This window comes from Sapajus apella, unplaced genomic scaffold (genome assembly GCF_009761245.1).
Source record: "Sapajus apella isolate SASKATOON/1434 unplaced genomic scaffold, GSC_monkey_1.0 scaffold2, whole genome shotgun sequence".
Taxonomy (NCBI): Eukaryota; Metazoa; Chordata; class Mammalia; order Primates; family Cebidae; genus Sapajus; species Sapajus apella.
Window position 1 is genome coordinate 44,538,033 of NW_022436942.1, and position 6,999 is coordinate 44,545,031.

Genomic DNA, 6,999 nt, shown 5'->3' on the forward strand with positions numbered 1-6,999 from the left:
GGCTTCTTGTTTGGCCTCAGGATCTTGCACTATTCAGTTTTTCCTACCTCTCTGTGGTCTCTTTGTCTACTTGGCCGATTCAGAATTCCACTATGTGTATTTACATACACCACTGCCTGCTGATCTCACCTATATCCATACTTTCAATTCTTGTGCTCTATGGTATTGCTTCTTAACTTTGGCTGCAAACTGGAAATATTTAAAAATCATTAATGATTATATTTACCTCCAAGTATCCTGATTTAATTGGTCTGGGTATAGCACAGATTTTGGGATCTGTATAATTGTCTTAAAGTCATTGTAATGAACAGTCAAGGCTTCAGTCACTGCTCTCTGGATTTCTCTTGGTTATAGCAATTAATTTTTCAATTCAAACAATACCTCAAAATAAATCTAAATCTGTAATATTTTGTCTGTTTGAGATTATACAAATTCTGATAAATTTATAATTTTATATTATTTTCTGTCTTCTAGCTCCACTATAACCCACATATTCAAATGCTTTCTTACAGATAATATTACTGAATGGCTCACATATTTTGCTCAATAACCCCAGTCATAGCCACCCATTAATGCCACATTGCCTCCTGCTTAGACTTTTACAATTGTATCTATTCAGTATACCCTTTCAAAATAATGTTTTCAGAAAACTGTTTGATCATATTATTGCCAATTTGTTAGATACTAAAATTAAATACAAGCTTTGTGCAACATTTATTTCTTACTTTCCCCATGCCTGTTTCATTTAACAAGACTAGACTCCTCAGAGCTTTTGCTCCTTCACTCATCTTTTTATCCCATTGCTTATACTGTTTTTTTTTTTTCTCTCTATGTATAACTTTCCAAGTCCTTCGGGGTCCAAGATAAGATCTTCGATTTAGTTTCAAATCTGATCTTGTTATAGTGGGAAATTTGCTTATCCTCTTTTGGTGTCAGGTTGGTTGGTTGAGTTTTTTTTTACATTTGTAAGGTTGAGATGACATCTTTCTCTCAGAGTTGTGAAACTGAAATAAGATAGTAATTGCAAAGTTCCTAGCTAAATATTAGTCCTCAAAAATGTTAACTATCTTTTCTGATTTTTTCTTCCACATAGTCCTAAAGTTAGTGTCATGTTATTTTTATTATCATCACTCAACTCTATTATGGTTGTGTGTTTAGCCTCCTCAACAAGCTCTTAGGGACTGTGCCCCGTCTTGAATCATACTTCTTTTGCAACTACCACCTACTTAATATGTATTATATTCACTGTAGGATTCATCAAATATTTGTTAAATGGGTTTTGTTAAATAATTACAAAATCTTCTATCAAAGTACAAACAAAAGTTTAAATTATGAAGGATTTTTGTGGGAGTTTCTAATTTGTGACTGAAAAAACAAAGCCAAAAAACTTCTGGTATTAAAACACACACACACACATACACACGCACACACACACCAGAAAAGAAAAAATAAAACAAGAAAAGGAAAAAAAAATCAATTAAAATAATTTCTGGAAATGAAAATGCAGATATGGTTTAAAACTGGATATTTGGCTGAGCATGGTGTTTTATGCCTGTAATCCCAGCACTTTGGGAGGCCAATCTGGGCAGATCATCTGAGGTCAGGAGTTTGAGACTAGCCTGACCAACATGCAGAAACCCTGACTCTGCTAAAAATACAAAATTAGCTCGGTGTGGTGGTGCATGCTTGCAATCCCAGCTACCCGGGAGGCTGAGGCAGGAGAATCTCTTGATACCAGGAAACGGAGGTTGCTGTGAGCCAAGATCGTGCTATTGCACTCCAGCCTGGGCAAGAGCAAAACTCCATCTCAAAACAAAAACAACAACAACAACAAAACAACACTGGATACTTATTCCAAGCCTACAATTTTAACCATATGGAAATGCTGGGAGAAAATTAGTTTCAACATCACTAAAATGTAGGCAAATTGTTTTTCAACTTTCTTTTATATGAATTATGATGGTTGGCCAATATCATGGATAAAATATACTTTGAGATTTTTGTAAAGCATCAAAGAACTGCTGTATTAAAGTGAGATTATTATTATATATACTATAAATATTGTGTAGGTGCATTTCTTCCAGTATTTAGAATATTCAATTCTAATTTTTTTCAGTGTTTCATTTTTCTTTTTTACTTCATCAAGACAGGCAACGTACAAGTGCTACACATTAAAAATATACAAATATATCATTCACACTGCATCAACTCCTACAGGCAAAAGGACTTTTACTAAACATTGTTCCTCTTCAAAGCACATAATCAGAGCTAAATATATCAAGAACCATCTGCTGGTCCAATTAGCCAACTCCAATTAGCAAGATGTCTATTAGTGTCCATAATCCCAGGCCACTGAAGCTGAAGAGCTTGCCAAGGCCTTCTTGCCACTGGTCCAGGTAGAAATGGTCTGCTCCAAAGCCACCAAGGGTGATGCTTAGAGCCAGAGCAATAGACCACATATAGCCTGCAGCCCAATTTTAGTACAGCATTTTGTGAAAAGTAGTTACCCAAGTCATGAATGTGTTTATCGTGCAGTTGGCAGCATAATGCCATTGAGGACGGGACCTCATGCTGCTGGTAGAATTGAACATTCATATTCTGTTTTTGGAAGCTGCCAGCAAAATCTACAAGTCATGTTAATTATAAAGTTACTTTGGGATTTTAACTCTTAACACCAGCAACAAAAGGTTTCACAGTACAGTCAAAAGTGACGGCTTCCCATAGACACAGGGGACATTTGTTGTGTAGTCTACAAAGTCTGCAGAAAATCTGCTACACAAACCATTGTTTGAACACATAAAGTGGAATTTCAATACTTTCACGGTCCAACAAGATGTAGCACTGTGAGAGTAAAAACAGAACGTGGCACAGGCAGTGAGGACCCCACAGGTGAACTGTTGCAGCCACCCATAATTTCTTTTCATTAGTCATAATATTTTTTGTTTTCATACCATTTATAATACTATGATCTACTCTCTCTCCTCTGACTCCCTTTGCTAAATGTGCTACCTGAAGTCCAGGCCTATCCAAATTCAGGTTCTTCACCCATCCTGAGTGGTGTGCTCTAGGTTACAGATGAAACCTCAATATATCTTTGTTATAATTAAAGTACAGTCAACTCTCAATTATCTATGATATTGGATTACTGGGAGAGCCTGAATAAACAAATTGTTTGGAGATTTGTCACCTTGTGTGAACTCTCTCTCCCATGCTGTCCCTTGGGAGTGGTAGAAAGAGTAGGGTGAGGTAAACAGGCAGGCCAACTCCTTACAGTGACTCACGCTCCAGAGGGTAGCTTCACAGATAACTTCTTGAATGTCCTAGTGTCACTCCTCTCATAAAGATGAAAGGACTGAAAAAAACGAGAGCCACTAGCAATAAACATTTGTTGAGTAAAAGAACGAATGATAGGATTTTCTTGATGTGGTTCCCATAGAGAAGAGGTCTCATCTTTCACATCCATCACAAGTTTGAAGTGAATAAATGCACTCACTGAAGAAACGCTGTGGTAGTGCAAACTCTTCTCTAAGGAGTCCCAACTTGGATGAGGTACATGTCTGTCAGTGCTCGTAAATCATGGGCAATTTGCGTTGTAAATATATTCACTGCAATAAAGAAAGAGACCAACAAGGAAATATTTTTAAATTACTGCTACATAAGGAATAATGCTTCCATAAATGTTGCCCAATGTTTACAATATTTAAAACCACCTCTCTTCTGCTACTTTGGAAATAACTGGTATTTTCCTGTAGGAGATACACACAAAAAAAATGTGAACTTTTTGTTGAAATAGATGAAAGGGTGCAGGTCTTCTAATTGTGCCACTAGTTGTCAAATGACTAATTAATTTTAATTCAATCAATGTTCATTAAACATTTGTCAATTGTAGGCATTTTTCTAGTGACTGAGCATGAAGAGATAGTTGAACAAAGATAAACAGAATATTGCAAATATCCGTTTGTTATTTCTCTGGATACGTGGTGTGAGTTACAGGAGAATTCAACTCCAGGCTCAAGTTCTTCCTGGGCAATGTGATACTTTCTATGCTTTTTTTTTTTTTTTTCCTAAGTAAGATAATTTTATAATTAAGGAAAATATTAAAATTTAGCTACAGTTGAATTCTTTTTCAGAATTTAAACAGCAAGGGTTGCATTAACAGAAAAATGTGAGGAATCCACTTTTCCTTAAGGCAATTTGAAGAATTTAAAAAGTACTCTAATGAGAGTTCAAAGGTCTGAATTGCAGTAATAATTTCACTACTAACTATAAACCTTCAATTGTCTGGGATTCTTTTTGTTCTTGTAACGTGATGGGTTTGGAGTTCATAAACTCTTAATTTCCCCCCCAGACCTAACTTAAAAAACTATGATAAAAGAAAGATTGAATTTCTGAGAAATACATAACAAAAATTAACTCATCTTGGAAATATTGAATATGAGGAGTTGGTAATGAGTCAAAGGAAATTCTGAAAAGGCTGATTTAAATAACTGATGTCTGGTTAACAGAGTTAACTGTTCAAGCTCCCAAAATGCAGGCAAAATGAGGAAAAAGCAGCAGCCAAGGTGATTCACATATTTGACAATTGAGCACTGATTGCTCAGGAAAGCTATCATCAATCTTTTTTTCTTTTTTCTTTTCCTGACTTTGTTCTTGTTCTAACCATCTAGAAAAACTTCCTTGACATTATGCATAAAAACTCATTACTCACTTAGCCTGGACAAAGCATATACTCTTCAAGCCTCATTTAATTTGCATCTATGAGGAATGATGAACACTAAGCATGGGCTCTAATTACACATTTACGATAGTGGGGTGAAGTTTAAAGTAGTGAATACCCATGAGCCTAGCTAATGGTGGTATTAGGTGCAGTAAGGTGGAGACGAAAACTTACAGAGCCAGTTTCAGCTGAGCTTCCGTGGTGACGGAGACTTTCACAAAATGCTGTTAAGTCTATCAGTAATGATACATCATTGCATCAGGCTTTGCATATTTAGCTTATATCACATACTTTAATTTCTTTCGATATGAGAAGCTGCTTTTCTGTGTATGTATGAAAAGTCTGAAGGATTTTCAGTTCAAAATAAGCAGATAATTTTATATTTTTATAGTAATTTGGGGGTCCTTCACTCTCAGTCATTGCAACTCATTATTTTTTGTGTGAAATAATGGCCATGTAATTTTCTTCCTAAGAATGGTGTATTTACTACATGTATATCCAACATGTTAATTGCTAAAATTATCCTTTTAAAATTATGACATTAAGATAAAGGTAGGATCTAATCTCTTTCCAACTGTACATATTCAAAATGTAACTCCTTAACATGCCAAAGTTCAGCCATAAATTGCCTTCTCTCTAGCTTAACTAAAGTGAAGTGATATTAGAGGAAGATAGTTAAATGTTATTGATAATTATTCACAGATATTGAAATAATGTTATAAATGTTTCTAAAGATTGCTGGAAACTCAAAATCCATGTCTAATATATACCTTAATTTAAATGCCATTTGATTCATTTTAAAATTGTTTTGCTTACATTTCTATAATCTGACTACCTCCATCTTCCTCAGGCTTCTGGAGTGATCATTCATTTTCATATATCAATAAAGCCACTTGAAGCTCTCCTCTCAATGCTATAGGGATCAATGTTCTAATATTTCCTATGATTACCAAATAGAATGGAAACTTGCCACTCCTATCTTTTTCCTCCCAATTTATTTTTCTATATTAATTTTTTTGTTTTGCTTTTTTTTTGTTTTTAAGAAATCACATTGGGAGACTTTTGTTAAACTGACATTTTAAATTTTGTTTGCAAACACTTAGCAATATGCATCTATTTGATATAAACTTATTGGTGCTGTTTAATATCATAGAATCATAAAGACTTTATCAGTGTTTTGTAGTTGTTAAAACAATGCTCAAATAATTAGTAAGTTATTTCATTGAAATGCCTTTAGAAAGAATATTATGTAGAGTATTTGAAAGCTCTTTTTATAAATAGGGTGATATACAGTATTTGGTGTTGAAGCTAAACACTTCATATAAAACATTGATTTAATGTATTTTTCTCTTTCTTTCCTTCCTTCCTTCCTTCCTTCCTTCTTTCTCTTTCTTTCTCTTTCTTTCTCTTTCTTTCCTTCTTTCTTTCCTTCTTCCTTCCTTCCTTCCTTCCTTCCTTCCTTCCTTCCTTCCTTCCTTCCTTCCCTTCCCTCCCTCCCTCCCTCCCTCCCTCCCTCCCTCCCTCCCTCCCTTCCTTCCTTCCTTCCTTCCTTCCTTCCTTCCTTCCTTCCTTCCTTCCTTCCTTCTTTCTTTCTTGACAGAGCCTTACTCTGTTGCCTAGGCTAGACTGCAGTGGCATAATCTCGTCTCACTGCAACTTTTGCCTCCCGGGTTCAAGTGATTCTCCTGCCTCAGCCTCCTGAGTAGCTGGGATTACAGGCGTGTGCCACCATGTCTGCAAATTTTTGTATTTTTAGTAGAGACAAGTTTTATCATGTTGGTCAGGCTGGTCTTGAACTCCTGACCTCATGATCTACCCATCTCAGGCCTCCCAAAGTGCTGGGATTACAGGTGTGAGCCACCGTGCTTGGCCAATTTAGTATATTTTTCTAATAATAATTCTAGGTATAAGATATACTTCCAAGACTATAGAAAAAAGCTTTAAATTCATATTAATATTTGCTTTCCACTGGGCTTATTACTGAAGAATTGTTTATCCAACTAATAAACAGGTATATTGAAAATGGCATTCTGTAGAAGAAGCAAAATGGAAGGATGCAACAAAAGAAACTAGACAACAGCATTACACATCTTTGACACAAACAGCCCATTATAAACAGTAGAGTTAATTAAATGCAGACGAGATGCTTTTTTAAAAAATCATACTTTAAATTCTGGGGTACACGTGGAGAACATGCTGGTTTGTTTCATAGGTATACCTGTACCATGGTGGTTTGCTGCATCCAACAACCTGTCATCTACATTAGGTATAGACAAAGTGCT

The 6,999-nt window shown here is 35.5% G+C and overlaps 1 pseudogene; it reads right to left on the reverse strand.

The window, feature by feature from the left end:
* Positions 1-2,268: 2,268 nt before the first annotated feature.
* Positions 2,269-2,924, reverse strand: LOC116554846 (annotated as a pseudogene).
* Between the last annotated feature and the right edge of the window lie 4,075 nt (positions 2,925-6,999).